The sequence below is a fragment of the Podarcis liolepis genome, assembly GCF_965112155.1.
Source record: "Podarcis liolepis genome assembly, chromosome: 2".
Classification (NCBI taxonomy): Eukaryota; Metazoa; Chordata; class Lepidosauria; order Squamata; family Lacertidae; genus Podarcis; species Podarcis liolepis.
In genome coordinates, this window is record NC_139555.1 from 122,771,247 (window position 1) to 122,789,873 (window position 18,627).

An 18,627-nucleotide genomic window follows, 5' to 3' on the forward strand; every position below is an offset into this window, starting at 1 on the left:
TACCAATACATATCATAAAGTCCAAATATTTTGCCGAATTATAAATTTTTGTTGGGGGTTCCCATGCTTCGAGTTCAGTAGGGTCCAATCATCTCATATTTCTGCTGCTTTTAGTGTTCACCAGTCCCATCTTTCAATCTTGTTTTTATCCTTTTTCTTCATAATAACCTCTGAGTTGTTTCCACAGGCAATTTAAAGTAAGCAATAATATGTTTCTGTGTGAACTTTGTAAGGCTCTCCCTTTTTTTTAAGCTGGTAAATCTTTTGTTTGCAATAAATCACACGCTGATCCAAAAGTCCTCCTTGAGCGGCAGACACCATCTTTCTCAGTTCCGATGAAATAAAATCTAGGCGTTTGCTCATTAATTTTCCCAGACAAGTTGCTCCATAAATTAGCCTTTCCAGAGAAGATTTGCCAAGTCAAACTTAGAAAACAAACATGATAACAGAGTAATGGTTCGCCTCCCCCTATGACTATTAATCTCGCAACATAGTCTGTCTCATAATGGCGGATCCCGATTAAAAACTGCGTCACAAGAGAGCCTTTTATTTTCTTTCCAGATATTTCAAAAAACAAAAGCTTTAGTTGATGATATTTTTATTTCCACACAGTTTATTTTCCAATCTCACTTGCTATAGGTCATATTGACGGTTCTTCTGGGGGGGGGGTGTTGTTAGATAATATCGTAATAAGAAAAGAAAAAGTCTTTCCATTCCATTTCAACATACCGGCATAGATGTTATTCTTTTATGTTATCTTCTATCCAGTCCAATCCATCACTTTTAACTTCTCAGTGGCAGGCTTAATTAGCAGCTAACGTACCCTTTTCTTCGCTCGAAGCATGTGCAATAACTTATATCAAATTTTTTATCTTAAAAAATGCAACTAGGGTCGCTCTCAGAGACAGCGTCTGGGAGATCTGAGCTCGCTCAAGGGCTTTCCGTCCAGTGCCCTCACCCCCTCCTTCTTTCGAACTCGGGGATGATTTATGGGCAACCGCGGACGAGGCTGCATCTTCCCTTACACTGGGAAAAAAATGGGAGGCTGATTTACTCCTATCTCAGCCCATTAAGTATCTTGTGTCAGCTGGAGAGATGGTATTGTCGGCCATTTTCCAAGGCGCCCCTAGCAGAGCCCCAACATTACAAATACAGTGGTGCCTCACAAGATGAAAATAATCCGTTCCACGAGTCTCTTCGTCTAGCGGTTTTTTCGTCTTGCGAAGCAACCCTATTAGCGGCTTAGCGGATTAGCACTATTAGCGGTTTAGTGGTTTAGCAGCTATTAAAGGCTTAGCGGCTTAGCGGCTAAAAGGCTATTAGCGGCTTAGCGGCTTAGAAAAAGGGGGGGAGCGAAAAAAATCGCAAGACTCGCAAGACATTTTCGTCTTGCGAAGCAAGCCCATAGGGAAATTTGTCTTGTGAAGTGCATAAAAAAATGGAAAACCCTTTCGTCTAGCGGGTTTTTCGTCTTTCGAGGCATTCGTCTTGCGGGGCACCACTGCACATTTTCATCATTCTTATTTATGGGAAAGGAAGAGAAAAAACTTTTTGAAAAATACATTGAATTTTGCATAGTAAATAAATAGGTACCGCTCCAGCAGGAAGGTAAACTGCGTTTCCGTGCACTGCTCTGGTTCGCCAGAAGTGGCTTAGTCATGCGGGCATATTCCGACTCCCTTGGCCAATAAAGCAAGATGAATAAAGTGCAACCCCGAGTTGTTTGCGACTGGACCTAATGGACTGGACCTTTCGTCTAGCGGGTTTTTCGTCTTGCAAGGCATTCGTCTTCTGGGGCACCACTGTACATTTTCATCATTCTTATTTATGGGAAAGGAAGAGAAAAAACTTTTTGAAAAAAATACATTGAATTTTGCATAGCTCGCTGTTGTCATCTGCTGTCACATTTGTAAATTGCACTTCAAAACACATTTAAAATGTTTTATTTGCAGCTATTTAGCTGAGTCCTTAGGGAATCACATGACATTTAATTTTTGTGGTTAGGTGCTCCTTTGTATTCAGATCAGGCCTCAGTACAATAATGTAGCATGGATTGGCGTAACAAGGTACAAGAATTTGCTGAAATGGCGCAGTTGATAAATAGCCTGAGAGGCAACTCAAAACAAAAATTTATGCAAAACTGGGATAGATATAAGATATATGTTCAAAAATACAGTAAAGGGTCACTATCTATGCTAGCATTCAATTGACGTTGGAGATGTGGAGAAATAAGACCAAGGGTACATATTGATATAGGAATGTATTAGATAAAATGTAAAGAAATATACAATAAAAGAGTACAATCATTTGTAAAAAAAAAAAAAGAATATACAACAGGATAGACAGGAAGTCCAGTGTGTTGGTACATATATGATTTTGGAAAAAAATGTTGTTTTTCCTTCTTCTTTTAGTATATAAACTTTGTATACATGTTGCAAATTATAGTACAATAAACCTTGTGATGTAATATGATTATGTTTACCGATGAAACATAAGAACTTTAATAAATAAATAGAATTCAAAAATAAATAAATAAAATGTTTTATTTGCAGCTGTGTAGCTGAGCCCTTAGAGAATCATATGGCATCTTTAATTTGAGTTGTTAGGTGCTCCTTTGTATTCAGATCAGGCCTCAGTACAATAATGTAGCACTTAGGTAGGAAGATACAACCAAGAAGCCCAGCACTGGAGGCCAAGATAGAGAAAACCTGCACAGCTACCATGTATTTTCCCTTGGTGCTCAGGTAGGTGGGCACAAAGGACACCCACACACTGCAGAAGACCAGCATGCTGAAGGTGATCAGCTTGGCCTCATTGAAGGCCCCAGGCAGCTTCCTGGCTAAAAAAGCCACCATGAAGCAAATGGCAGCCAGGAAGCCCATGTAGCCAAGGACAGTGTAAAACATAGCAACAGACCCTTCATTACATTGCACGATGATCTGTCCAGCCTGGGAGTGCATGTCAGACTCTGGGAATGGAGAAGAGATCCCTAGCCAGATGGTGCAGATAACCACTTGGACACTGGAACAGGAAATGACAATGGAGTTCATCAGACTTTTCCCCAGCCATCTCCTGACTCTGTTTCCTGGCTTAGTAGCAAGAAAGGCCAGCACCACAGCGATGGTTTTTGCCAACACAGAAGAAACTGCAGTGGAGAAGATGATGCTGAAAGCTGTTTGCCGGAGAAGGCAAGTCGCTTTCTTTGGCTCTCCAATGAACAGGAAGGAAGACAAAAAGAAAAGCAGGAGAGAAATGAGGAGGATGTAAGAGAGGTTCCGGTTGTTGGCTTTGACTATGGGTGTTTCCTTGTATTTAATGAAGATTCCTAAGGCAAAGCCTGTTGTTAAAGACAGGGATAGGGAAAGGAAAGCTAAAACGATTCCCAAGTAGTCTTCATAAGCCAGGAAGGTGATAATCTTGTGGATACATTGATCTCGGTCTTTATTTGGATGTTGATCTTCTGGACATTTGATGCAATGATCTGCATCTAAGGAGAAGGAGAAAAGAGTGTCCAAACATCATCCATATGAATAACCATCTGTGTTCTATAATACCAGGAAGAATAATGCTGATGCAAGGGTGATCAGGGAAGGAGGCATTGTAGGGAGGGAGAGGCAAAAGTTTGTTTATTTCCTTTTTCAATGTTTACCATAGCATCCTGACTTTCCTTCAAGGAGAGAGAGGGTTTCCTTCCTTTTTATCACCCAAACAACCTTGGGATATAGGAATAGCTGAGAAACTCTCACCTCCACAGACATGTGTCTGGTGTTGACATTGCACAGCTTTCACCAAATACCAAGACATGCCTCTTTACCTTGAGCTTTTACAGTTCATATTTTGTCTTCTGGGGCCCATATCATTTGCCCCCCTTTACACTTCTGACCTATTTGCAATTATTTACTTTTATATAAGTAATATTTATCCAACATCTCCAGCAACATTTCAGTTAGCTGCATTAGAGAAATTTTGTTAGAAGGATAATTGCTCACTATTAAGTTTGTACATATGTTTTTAAATAGTTCGCACAAACATTTTTGTATTTCTTCCATGTAATAATTTCCATATGATTTATTTTATTTTGTAATGTGCTTTCACTAACTGAACATTTACTATTTTAATTTTTTAAAAAACTCATTTTCTTTTTGGTGTGGTTTTGGTTCTTTACTCACTGAGGGCACCGTTTAATATCCCTAAATAAATGCATTGTGGGCAGTGCATCCAAAGTTCTCCACTTCGCTCTCCACTTTTTGGTCAGAGATTCCTATTCCTATTCTCCGTCTAACTTGGAGTCACCCACCTTCACAAGTAGAGGTTGTCCCTTCTGCACATGGAGCACAAGAATAGCAGCAAATCGGCTTTCCTTCTTGAACCACTTTGGTGTATCCAGGTAGACAGATTTTGGTACACCTGGAGAAAGGCACAGTCTAGCCATAAAGAGAAAAGGGAACATCAAGGGGGAATTGTTAGGAGTTTTGGGGTCTATAGAGGTTATTCATAGAGTTAGAAACCAACCAACTGGATCTCTGGTTCCACTGGCTCTGAACCCTTTGTTCACAAGAGCGCTTCTGTTGCAGAACAACATGGCAGGGAAATCTCTTTGGTGTGTTTCCTTCAACATTCATATCCCAGATAAGTGTATTTAAGGCCAAAGATACAGGAACAATCTCTGAACAACAGCAACAACAAAACAAAAGCAATTAAACAGGCAATAAAACATACCAGCTACTGAAGATGCTAGCGTAAAAAAATGATTCTAGATTCAGCTGTGTTGGTCTGACGCAGTCAAAATAAATAAATAAAATCAAAAAATTGTCCAGTAGCACCTTAGAGACCAACTAAGTTTGTTCTGGGTATAAGCTGAAGTGTGCAAGCATACCCCTCCCTAGCCATGCCCCTTACTGGTCCTGTTTTGTGACATTCTTGTGTGTTATTGCATGACTGAAGTGTTGCCTTGAACTCTGATATTGCTCCTTGCTTGTCTGGATAGAGGATAGAGAAGGGTGTGCATATTTATGTAGGAACTAGACTGCAGCAGAATAGGTCAAAGGGGGGTTTTCATTGTGCTTTCCACTTTTGCCTCTAGCAATATATGCCCCCCCATAAGGTTGCCCAGAAGGGACTGTGGCCTGGTTTCATAAGCTCAAAGTAGCTACTCTGACAAACTGGAACGTGTCCAGAGGAGGGCAACCAAAATGGTCAAAGGCCTGGAAACGATGCCTTATGAGGAACGGCTAAGGGAACTGGGCATGTTTAGCCTGGAGAAGAGGAGGTTAAGGGGCGATATGATAGCCATGTTCAAATATATAAAAGGATGTCACGTAGAGGAGGGAGAAAGGTTGTTTTCTGCTGCTCCAGAGAAGCAGACACAGAGCAATGGATCCAAACTACAAGAAAGAAGATTCCACCTAAACATTAGGAAGAACTTCCTGACAGTAAGAGCTGTTCGACAGTGGAATTTGCTGCCAAGGAGTGTGGTGGAGTCTCCTTCTTTGGAGGTCTTTAAGCAGAGGCTTGACAACCATATGTCAGGAGTCCTCTGATGGCGTTTCCTGCTTGGCAGGGGGTTGGACTCGATGGCCCTTGTGGTCTCTTCCAACTCTATGATTCTATGATTCTACTCCATGTTGTGTGTGTCTGTGTGTTCACATCCTAAAGGAATATCTTGGTCCTGGCGCTTATGAAGGTACTTGGTGAGTTAAAGGCCAAGCTGACCTTTTCCCCACACTGACCAAAGTCAAAACCAGGGAGCTACCTCTGTGAATTCTCATAAACATGTTTTCCTTCACCTCTGCACCTGCACCTCAAGCCACATAGAAAATCTATGGTGTTGCCAAGGTGATGTTTTCTCTTGTATAATTATCCTCACTCTAACCAAAGCTCTAGGGATTGAACCAGAGATTTCCTGTGAGACAAACCAGCCCAATATCTGAATCAAAGGCAAGGTAAGATACCGGTAATTCATTGCATTGTGTCTAAAACTCCTGGTGTCCTATGCTGCTGAGAGTCTGTCTTGTCCATTCCCCAGTGCCATGAATGATCATGTTTGAACACCTGGGGTCTAGACTTTGAGTTTTAATATTTCTTTTCAGATACATTGGGATGAGAAGTTTTCTTTCTTTCTGAATTTTGTCCCATCATATCCTAAGTAGTTTTGCTAGTAAGAAAAATAAAGTACATGCTCTGTATCACAAACAAAAAGCAAGCAGTGCTCCTCATTGCAAGTCTCGCCCCTTGTTAGGATTGTGCTTGTCTTTAGGAAGCCTCAAATGGGCTATTTTAGGGTGTCAACACAAACATTTTTGTGGGGATCCATGAACAAGGGGAGCTAGGTCATACGAATTGTCAGCTCACCCACATCCACAGAGGGAAACACCACATCTAAGGAATATCCAGAGCGATGACACAGGCCAGATTTATTCAGGGACAGCCCCATGGAGTCCTTGCTTTCCACGAAGTCTGAGCAGTCCCTTGTAAGATCGTGTCGGCATGCATGTTAAAATTCCCTTGGACCTCCAGATGAGGTGTTTCCAGGAAACATCTGGCACAACCTGAAGCATCTCAAGCAGGGAGTCCTTGGTGCAGCAGGGAGGCTGGTACATCAACAGGAATCCTGCACTGCCCCTATTGCCAGAGTTCCAGAACATGCACTCAGATAACTGTGTCCTTCTAATAGGTCGCTTCGTGAAAACTAAAGACTTCCTAAAAAATCACTGCAACCCCACTCCCCACCAACATGACCTGAGTTGCTGTGCGTAAGAGAAACCTGCCAGACAAGCAATGGCAAGAACAGGGCAAGCTGCTGTGTCCAACCAAACCTGGGTTACTCATGCCCTGTCCATGATCAAGTCATAGATGGCACTGCTTTTATTGGTCATTGACCTGGCAGTTAAAAGTTAATTTATTAATTTAAGTTTCCACTAGTGATGTTCTAAGACCAATTCACTGAAGCCCTATGCAGCAGGAACACAGAACATAAAGCAGTTACACCTTCAGGATTGGACCATGGTGCAGATGTCCAGGGAGCCCTGTTAGGGTTGCCACATGTCCTCTTTTTCCAGAGCATGTCCACTTTTTAAAAATGACAGTTGTCATAGCGATAAAAGTAGAAGTCGGCAAATGTGTCCTCCATTTTGCTCTTCAAAATATGGCAGACAGGAGAAATAGATCCAAGGAAAACTTTGAAAAATATTGGGTTTGACTCATTCTCTAGCTAAAAGAGCCCCAGTGGAGTTTAAGACTGAAATATCTGCAGCTTTTGCAAAGTGTGGGAAACATAGGTTGCTGGACTTTTAAACACCCTGGCATTAAGCACCAACAATGTGCTCCCCATGCCTCTACCCCTCTGGCAGTGAATAGACCACAAACTGAAGTAAGAGCACCAGCAGCGGACTTCCCTTGTTGGGTCGTGGTGGCAGTGCTGCGGAGCCATACAAGCGACTCAGCAACTTTGGGTGATCTCTTTGGATTTTTTTTAAAAAGTATCATCTTATAAGTGAAAGATTGTCTCCATCCCCTTCATTCAGCCTGGACACTGAGGTTCAGCTCCAAGGGTCTTCTGGCAGTTCCATCACTGCAAGAAGTGAGGTTAAAGGGAACCAGGCAGAGGGCCTATTCGGTACAGCCCGCCCTCTAAGTTATTACAGTCATACCTTGGGTTACAGACGCTTCGGGTTGCGCGATTTCAGGTTGTGCACCTCGCTGAACCCGAAAATACCAGAACAGGTTACTTCCGGGTTTTGGCACTTGTACATGTGCAGAAACCCTAAATCGCTCTTTGCACATGGGCAGAAGTGCTGAATCGGAACCCACGCGTGCGCGGATGCGGCGCTGTGGGTTGATAACACTGTGCGTTGAAATGCGTTTCCCACACGATCACGTTCGCAACCCGATCGTCGACTATATTATTATTATTGCATGGGGGCATCTTATAAATGAGAAAATATGGTACATTTCAAGAAAATAAAGCGACATAAACAATTGAGATGTAACTTGCAAAAATTTATTCATGATAGTCACACCGCTTTAATAATGTAATCATGTTTCAAAGGTGAAAGTCCCTTCAGGTTTAGCTCAAGTGTTACTTTTCATCAGAAAATCCTCATGGAAGAAAAACCTGATAAATGCTTGAACTCTGAAAAGAGCGTTTGGTGGAACCCACACTTTGCATCCCACCAATGAATGTTTAATGGGAAAGAAACAGGAAAATACCACACCATGTTAGAAGTACTTATATTACTTCAAACCTTGCTGCCCTTTTAATAATCCAAAAAGGATAAAATAGTCTCCCTCTTTTATATTGCAATAAAGCTCAGATGTTTCTCCTCCTTAGGTGGCCACATTGCATCTTGACTCGTCCAAGAATCTAAGCCCTCAAAAGCCACCAGGGAAGCATCTTCAGGCAGCTCAAGCAACAGCAACGGATCATCACTAACTTTTAGCAAGTAAACAAGCTTTAAAATATATATATAGCGAACCTTCTCCTGGCAAAAAAGAAAAGGATATAGGCTATGTAAAAGTATGTAAGTACCTATTGTAGAATAATAACAGGGAACCTGAAGCTGACTACATGTCCCAAGGTCCTATATCACACCTGAATTAAGTTCACACCAACTATTTCTGATTGAGAGTCTGTTTTAAGCAGAACCCATCCCTTTATATAGCCTGGAGAATCAGATGCCATCTTTAGGTTTTTGCTGTCAAGTGCTCCTTTGTGTTCAGATCAGGTCTCAGTATAATGATGTAGCACTTTGGGATGAAGATGCAGCCCAGAAGCCCAGCACTGGAGGCCAACATAGAGGAGACCTGCACGGCTACCATGTATTTCCCTTTGGTGCTCAGGTAGGTGGGCACAAAGGACACCCAAACACTGCAGAAGACCAGCATGCTGAAGGTGATCAGCTTGGCCTCATTGAATGCCCCAGGCAGCTTCCTGGCTAAGAAAGCCACCACGAAGCAGGTAGCAGCCAGGAAGCCCATGTAGCCTAGGGCAGCGTAAAACATGGCCACGGATCCTTCATTGCATTGCAGGATAATCACTCGGGGCTGGGAGTGCATGTCAGAGTTTGGGAATGGAGGAGAGGTACTCAGCCAGGTGGTGCAAATGAGAACTTGGACACTGGAACAGAAAATGACAACAGCGTTGGCCAGACTTTTCCCTAGCCATCTCCTCACTCTGTTCCCTGGCTTGGTGGCCATGAAGGCCAGCACCACAGTGATGGTTTTAGCCAACAAAGAAGAGACAGCAACTGAGAAGATGATGCTGAAGACCATTTGTTGGAGAAGGCAGGTCTCCTTCCTTGGCCGGCCAATGAATAGGAAGGAGGACGAAAAAGAGAGCAGAAGGGAGACAAGGAGGATGTAGGAGAGGTTCCGGTTATTGGCTTTGACTATGGACGTTTCTTTGTACTTAAGGAAGATTCCTAAAATAATGCTTGTCATTAATAGCAGGAAGATAGTAATGGAAGCTAGAACGCTTCCCAAAGTTTCTTCATAGGTCAGGAAGGAGATACTTTTGGGAACACATTGAACTTGACCCTTGTTTGGATGCTGATCTTCTGGACATTTGGTGCAATGTTTTGCATCTAAGGAGGAAAAAGGAGTGCTTTAGCATCATTTAAATCCATAACCATCTATGTTCTATTACGTTTTAGGGGGAACGATGTTCATATAAGGGAGTGTCAGGAAAAAAGAATGTCTAAAAAGGGAGTGGACAAAATTGGTTATTTCATTTGCTTATATTTAATATTTCTGCTTATACTGTTGCCTTCCTCCATGATGATAGAGGTGGTTTTCAAAGGTTTCTCAGTTTTATCACCCAAACAACCTTGTGATATAGGTAAAGCTTAGAGGCAGTGACCTCCCACAGAGGTGCTTCTTGTGCAGCTTTTGCTGAATTTATACTGTCCTGTTCCATGGTTTTACCTTATATAAATGGTTTTACCTTATATAAATAATATATTTGACTACTGAGGATGCCCTCAGCATGATCATTAATTTGTAGACCACCCATTGCTTCCTTTTCATTCTTTGTTTCAACCCACTTCTTACAATGAACATAGATGAATAGAGAAGCCAAAAAAAGAGACACATTCAAAAATGTCTTTTGACTCTTCACAGAAAGTGTCTCCAAGTGAATGTTTACACAATTTCTATTCTCCCAAGGGCTCCCGTTTATATTCACCCACCTTCCTGAGCAGAGATGGTCCCTTCTGCACATGGGGCACAAGCATAGCAGCAAACGGGCTTTCCTTCTTGAACCACTTTGACGTATCCAGGTTGACAGCTCTTGGTACACCTGGAGCTAGGTACAGTCTAAACATAGAGAACATGCATCAAACAGAAAGTGTCAGGACTATCTGTGTCTCTGTAATTCATTTATGGAGTTTGGAATGGACCTAACAGGGTCCCTATTCCCAGTGACCCCATGCACTTTTCCATGGAAGCATTTTGATGCAGGACAACACGGCAGGGAAACCTCTTTGGTGTGTTTCATTTTTTGTTTGGACAATTATATCTGACTATTCTAAGCAAGTTGGGACATGGGTGGCGTGTGGGTTAAACCAAAGAGCCTAGGACTTGCTGATCAGAAGGTTGACGGTTCAAATCCCCACAACGGGGTGAACTCCCATTGCTCAGTCCCTGCTCCTGCCAACCTAGCAGTTCGAAAACATGTCAAAGTGCAAGTAGATAAATAGGTACCGCTCTGGCGGGAAGGTAAACGGCGTTTCCGTGCACTGCTCTGGTCCGCCAGAAGCGGCTTAGTCATGCTGGCCACATGACCCGGAAGCTGTACACTGGCTCCCTCGGCCAATAAAACGAGATGAGCGCCGCAACTCCAGAGTCAGTCATGACTGGACCTAATGGTCAGGGGTTCCTTTACCTTTATTCTAAGCAAAAGTATATATTAAAAAAGCAATTTTAAAACCCTAGAATGACAGTGATAACAAGACAGCAGCAATAAAACATACATGAAGGTAAAGGCAAAGGATCCCTAGATGGTTAAATCCAGTGAAACTTGACTGTGGCATGCAGTGCTCATCCCCACTTTCAGGCCAAGGGAGCCGGCGTTCATCCTCAGACAGCTTTCCGGGCCATGTGTGCAGTATGACCAAACCCCTTCTGGTGCAATGGGACACTGTGATGAGTGCCAGAGTGCACAGAAACAGAGTTTACCTTCCTGCTGGAGCGGTACTTATTTATCTACTCGCACTGGTATGCTTTTGAACTGCTAGGTTGGCAGCAGCTGGGACACAACAATGGGAGCAGCAGTTAAACATACCACCACCTGACGACTCCAATTTAAAAAAGTGCCTCCTGAATTATGGTTACATTATTATTCTTTTCCAAAGTGTTTTGAGTCCTGGCAAGAAAATGGAGAGATGAGTCGATTGCGACAGCTTCTTCCACTTAGACCTTCTGTCTCCCATCCCTCTATTAATTCCATTGCTGCTGCTAATAATGCTAATTGCTTAAGGTGGAATCCTTGGTGTCAAGAGTGTGGCATTCAGTTTCCAATCAACCCCTCCCCGCACGGTAGTATGCTGGCACCATGCTGTTAACACAGGCCAGGAGATGCCATCAAAATTCCAGGTAGCAAGAGCTCTCCTTTCCACTCGTTGCTTCCTGAAATCTGGACATGAATCTCATTCACCCCCTGGGCTGACTTTGGAAATCCTGCACTCCACTGATTAGGGCTTATCCATACTTCATTTTGGGCCATCTTTCTAGTCACACGTTCATGCATTAAAGCTCCATGTCAAAGCAGACCCTTCCTTCCTTCCTTCCTTCCTTCCTTCCTTCCTTCCTTCCTAAAACAAAACCCTGCTCTGACAAAGATCAGGACCTGTAGGTCGCATTGTGGCACAAATGGAAGTGTCAATGAGCCCTTATTCGCAGGAGGTGTGCAAAGGGCTGTAGTCAAAGTGCCCTTGGAATTATTCACTTAGTGACTAGAGCTTTGCAGATGTCATGTGGGATAAAGTAGATTGCCATACCTTCTCAGACCACGTGGGCCACACAATGGCTTGTGAGTTGATTGTGAACTTCATGCCAGTGGATCCGTCTCTCCCTATACTCCCAACCGGCACTCTTACACGAGTCTTATTGGGAAACATCACCCAGTTCTCAATGTCATAGTAAGCTGGTATCTGCCCATTCTCATCCAATCTGAGGCTGCCCATGGAAGTATTCAAAAACTGGAGTCCTCTTAAGAAAGGGTGAAGCTGGAACAGCAGGAAAAAACACCAGCATTTATGAAACAGAAAAGTTGAATATAAGCCCTCTACACTTTGAGCTCTTATCTCCTAGGAATTGGGGTCTGTGCACATTTCATCCAAAGTCATGAATCTTCCTTACAAAAGAATTCTTGGATTTTTGTCAACAGGATTTAGAAAAGGAAGAATTTAAGATAGTGACTGCATTTAGACTCGGTTCAAGACAAAGTAGGAAGAAGGCAAAAGACTGTTTGATAACTTTAAGATCAAAAGATCAAAAGAAGAAAGAGACAAAATTTTGAATTTACACTCTGGAACTCTGGAAATTGAAGACTCCTTCATGGAAATTTTTAAAGATATACCGAAGCATATCTTGGATGTAAGAACCTACTACAAAGACCTGGTTGTGTTACTGAGAAGAAATAAAATACTCTTCAGGTGGGAATTTCCTCAAGGCCTGTCCTTTAAATATAAAGGAAGGATAATAAGAATAAAGACAGTGGGCAATAAGGACAAGTTCTTGAGAGAGCACGAAGAAGATCTTCAGAAAGAAGTGGAATCTGGAGAGGAGGCTTAATCCATCAGGAAAAGGACCATTAGACATAGCAAACTTGTCATTTGGATTGAAATTACCGACAGAAGTAGGACCTTTACTTGGAGCAGAAGGAGGAGAAACTAAATAGTCCCATCATGGCTCTGCAACTATTAAGCTGGAATTGTAACGGTTTGAACCTTCCCCGAAAGAGGAAAAATGTTTTTCACATATTGAAAAAAGAACAATTGGACTTGATCTGTTTACAAGAAACACATGTGATGAGGTTGCATAGAAAATTACTTATTAACAAAAGACTAGGACAAGAATTCATCTCATCTGATAAAGTCAAAAAAAGAGGAGTTGTGATTTATGCAAAAGAAAAATTGCTACCGAAACTGATCTTTAAAGATGAACAAGGAAGATTTTTAGCAATTGAAATTCAAATTCAAGGAGAAAAAATTCTGATTGTAGGAATTTATGCACCGAATGAGGGGAAATCTGAATTCTTTAAGAAGTTGCATGAGACTTTATTGGACTATTTGGATTACAACTTAATTTTGATGGGAGATATGAATGGAGTAGTATCTACAAATATGGATAAAGCACAAAGACAGGTAGTCTCTAAAGATGGAAGATTACCAAATACTTTTTTTGAAATGACTGAAAACATGGACTTGATTGACATTTGGAGAACAATGAACCCTCTCTCGAGAGAGGGAACTTTCTTCTCTGAAGCTAAACTGACATGGACCAGAATTGACCAAATATGGGTTACCAGTGGGATGGCATCGAAGATAAAGAAAGTGGAAATCTGTTCAAAAACGTGCTCCGACCATAATGCTGTAAAGATGGAGATGAAGTTAACAACGGCTGGCTCCTTCAGATGGAGGATGAATGACACCTTATTTAGAGATGAAGAGGTTTACAAAAAGGCCCAAAAAACTTTGAGAAACTATTTTGAAATAAACTTAAAGACCAATGTAGAAAAAAGAGTAATCTGGGACGCAAGTAAAGCTGTTATGCGAGGATTCCTGATACAACAAAATGCAATAAAAAAGAGAAGTCAAAATGAGAAAAAGGATAAGATTTTGGAAAAGATAAAAGAAGGGGAACAGAAATTAAGATCTAATCCAAAGTCCCAAGAGATCTTGAGAGAAATTAAGTTATACCAGACACAATATATGGAATTAATGAATCAAGAAATAGAATGGAAAATTAAACAAATGAGACAAAAGACATTTGAATCAGCAGACAAATGTGGTAAACTATTGGCTTGGCAAATGAAGAAAAGACAAAAATTAAACACGGTTATAAATTTAGAAGTGGAAGGAAGGAACATTTATAACCCAAATGAGATTAGAAACTGCTCCCAGAGATACTTCAAACAATTATATTTACAAGGGCCGCAGAAATAAATGGATATTGATGAATTTCTTAAGAAACATGGATTACAAAAAAATTCTCATCAAAGTAAGATAGACTTGAACCAGAAAATAACTGAACAAGAGATTGAAGGGGCCATTCAAAATATGCAACTAGGCAAATCTCCAGGACCAGATGGGCTGACTTCCAGATACTACAAAGCTTTGAAGGAGTGGTTATTACAACCGTTGAAGGAAGTCTGCAATGAAATTTTAGAGGGGGAAAAGGCACCAGAATCGTGGAAAGAAGCTTATATTACACTTATACTGATAAACAGAGACTGAAAAGACTCTGCTTAAGAACTACTGCCCTATATCGTTACTTAATTATGGATTACAAAACTTTTGCTGACATTTTGGCTAAAAGACTGAAAAAAGTATTGATGGAAGAGATTCATAAGGATCAAGCTGGCTTTCTCCCAGGAAGACATTTGTCAGACAATGTGAGGAATATAATAGATATTTTGGAAAAACTAGAAGTGAATATAAATACCAAAGCAGTATTGATATTTGTTGACGCGGAGAAAGCTTTTGACAATATCTCTTGGAGTTTTATGAAGAAGAATCTACATGGGATGGGGGTAGGCCAAGGATTTGAGAATGGTATAGCTGCAATATAATCTGAACAAAAGGCTAAGTTAATTGTAAATAATGTGGTTACGGAAGAATTTAAAATAGAAAAAGGGACACGACAGGGGTGCCCAATCTCCCCGTTGTTTTTTATATCGGTCCTGGAGGTTTTGCTGAACATGATCAGAAGGGACCAGCTGGTTAAAGGGGTACAGGTCGGAGCTAAACAGTACAAATTGAGGGCATTTGCAGATGACTTGGTACTTACATTACAAGAGCCAGACACTAGTACTAAAAGAGTCTTAGAACTAATTCAAGAGTTTGGTCAAGTTGCAGGATTCAAATTGAATAAATTAAAAACCAAGGTATTAGAGAAAAAATTAACAGTTATTGAAAGGGAGAGGTTCCAGAATGAAACAGGTCTAATTGTGGCTAAGAAAGTGAAATACTTGGGGATTAACATGACAGCTAAGAATGTGAATTTATTTAAAGATAATTATGAGAAATGCTGGGCAGAAGTAAAAAAAGATCTAGAAATATGGTCAAATTTGAAGCTTTCATTGCTAGGCCGCATTGCTGTGATTAAAATGAATGTATTGCCTAGAATGTTGTTTTTATTTCAAACACTGCAAATTGTGGACAAGATGGACTGTTTCAAGAAGTGGCAGAGAGACATCTCTAGCTTTGTCTGGCAGGGCAAGAAACCTAGAATAAAATTTAAGATATTGACTGACGCAAAGGAAAGAGGTGGATTTGCCCTGCCAGACTTAAAACTTTATTATGAATCATCAGCTTTTTGCTGGTTGAAAGAGTGGCTACTTCTTGAGAACACAGACATTTTGGATTTAGAAGGTTTTAACAATGTATTTGGATGGCATGCATATTTATGGTATGATAAGGTCAAAGCACATAAAGCATTTAAAAATCATATTGTAAGGAAAGCATTGTTTAATGTTTGGATAAGATATAAGGATTTGTTGGAAAATAAAACCCCAAGGTGGTTGTCACCGATGGAAGCGAAAGCCTTGAAAAAGCTTAATATGGAGGCCAAATGGCCAAAATATTGGGAAATTCTGGAACAAGAAGGAGATAAACTGAAATTGCAGAGTTTTGAAAGATTGAAAGATAAGGTGAGAGATTGGCTCCATTATTATCAGATAATGGAGGTTTTTGAATTGGACAGGAAAATTGGCTTCCAGGTGGAAAAGTCAAAATTAGAAACAGAACTGTTAGAACCCAATACTAAGAACTTGTCAAGAATGTATAACTTGCTGTTGAAATGGAATACACAAGATGAAACAGTGAAATCAGCTATGATAAAGTGGGCACAAGATATTGGTCATAACATTATGTTTGCTGACTGGGAACAGTTGTGGACCACCAGTATGAAATTTACGGCATGTAATGCCTTAAAGGAAAATATTATGAAAATGATTTATAGGTGGTACATGACTCCAGTCAAGCTTGCAAAAATTTACCATGAGTGTTAGAATGATGCGGTTTTAGAAATTAAATGGATTACAGCTGTAAAGATTAAGTTAAAAGAAAAGAAAGGTCAATAATTATATAAAAGTAAGGCTGAGGATTTGCTGAACTGAATATTTGAAATTGGAATGCAGAAAGGGAAGGTATGAGGAGGTCGGGGAGGTAAGTTTTAAGAAAATAAGGATTTGAAATTATGCTTGTTTTTTCTTGTATGTGTGTTTGTTTGAATTGTTGTGTTTGTTTATATAATTTATGAAAATTTAATAAATATTTTATAAAAAACACACACAAAGTCATGAATCTTTTCAGCTATTCCATTTCCTTATTAGAACATTTGTAGGCAAGTCATTGTATAAAATAACAAGGTTTCCAGAGATTAAGATGAATACAAAAGACAATAAAAATACTTCTTAAAAAATGAAAATAGCACAAATACCAAACTTTTTAATGGTCCTACAAATCAGTGCACAGCTTAGATGCCAACTTCATGGGGCCCTGGGTGCCCAAGCACCGACAAAATTCCCCATGAAGGGGTCGGGCATCCACAAATTTTGGTGCCAGAGTGATGCACGCGGCATGACACCTACAGGCCCAGGCATAGGGGCCATATTGGCACTCCTAGTGCACAGTTAGACCCTTATGAATAGAACACCATTTCCTCAGCTGCTCACTGTATCACCAGGGAAGGTTATTTGTCAATAGGGGCCACTCAGGTCTGCTCACAGTCAAGAGCATAGGAGTGGGATGTGTGGCTGTTCAGAGTAGTCCCCCTGCCTGGTAGTATTATCTGAAAATAGGGGGAATTTACAAATACCTACTCCCATGAGATTGAAATTTTGGTTGCTCAGAATTCTAGATAATGTGGAAGCCTGCAAACTGAAGTCTCTCCTTTCCCTTCAAAGTGTAGCCACTTTCAGTGGAACTTGCACAATGCCACAAAGGAGGACATCGTCTCCCATTATCCTTTTTAAAAAATATTTTTATTTCATAGAATCATAGAATCATAGAATCATAGAGTTGGAAGAGACCACAAGGGCCATCGAGTCCAACCCCCTGCCAAGCAGGAAAGACCATCAGAGCACTCCTGACATATGGTTGTCAAGCCTCTGCTTAAAGACCTCCAAAGAAGGAGACTCCACCACACTCCTTGGCAGCAAATCCCACTGTCGAACAGCTCTTACTGTCAGGAAGTTCTTCCTAATGTTTAGGTGGAATCTTCTTTCTTGTAGTTTGGCTCCATTGCTCCGTGTCCGCTTCTCTGGAGCAGCAGAAAACAGCTTTTCCAGCAAACTGAGAAGCTCTTTGCTTTTCATGTTCTTTCTGTAGTTTTACAGTGTGTTTCATACTATCCAAGTTGTTAAACCGCCCTGCACTCTTTTGACAAAGGCCAATTTTATCACGTAAAAGTTTAGATAGTAATATAGAATTAAAAATTGAATCACATCATGCCATAACGGGGAAGACTGAGTCTAGGAGAACTGTGTTCTCTGTTCCTGCTGTTGAACAGTTGATGGGCAATTTCAAGTCCCAGCAGAGACACAGTGGAAGATGAGGAGGAACCAACTTCTGCTATGATGGCTGCATCTCTCGCCAGAGAGGAAGAACTAGATGGTGGGAGACTGTTCTGACATAACCAGAATAGGCAGAAAGGTCTGCTTCTGCCACAAGACTCACTAATGAGATTTTCCGCCAAAAGGAGCAAAAAGAAATAAAAATCTCAATACTAAATCTAAATCCAGTGGTGGGAAAATGAGCGCAATTTGCAACAAGGAAAAGGAAATACCTGCCATGGCTGTAGCCTTTGACGTTCCAGCCTGTCTCCTCCACTCGCCATCAGCATGACCTTTGATCTGGATGAATATGCAGCATTCAAAGCCTGAGCCACGGCTTGGACACTGAAATAAGTGACGTAGCTGTCTTGAGTCAGGACTCTCTCCAGCTCCTCTTCAGGCACCATCTCCAGTTTCTCATTCTCTGTGCATCTTGTCCGACCTTTTACAGCCAATGTGTGCTTTCTATATAAACAATGAAATGCTTTAACCCAAAACTGCTCAAGAAATATGGAACGTGTAATATAGTGTTGGTAATTTTTCCTTAGTTGGGGCTTCATTATGAAGGACAAAGATCCATGGATGTACTGGAAGAGATTCGGATTCATATTCAAATTAACATTAACATCCTGAAGATTTGTTGAGATCCAGACTTTCCCCCCAATTTGATTCCCAAGAAATTGTTGTATTAGCACGAGATCAATAAATGCCACTTGAGAGATTCGATAGTAAACAAATATTTTGACTTTGTCCCATATGATAAATGGTTCACTTGGGATGAGATATGGATTTAGGTTATGGTCTGGCATTCTTTTTAATAAGGCAATGCAAATTCCGTTGTTGATCATCAGAGG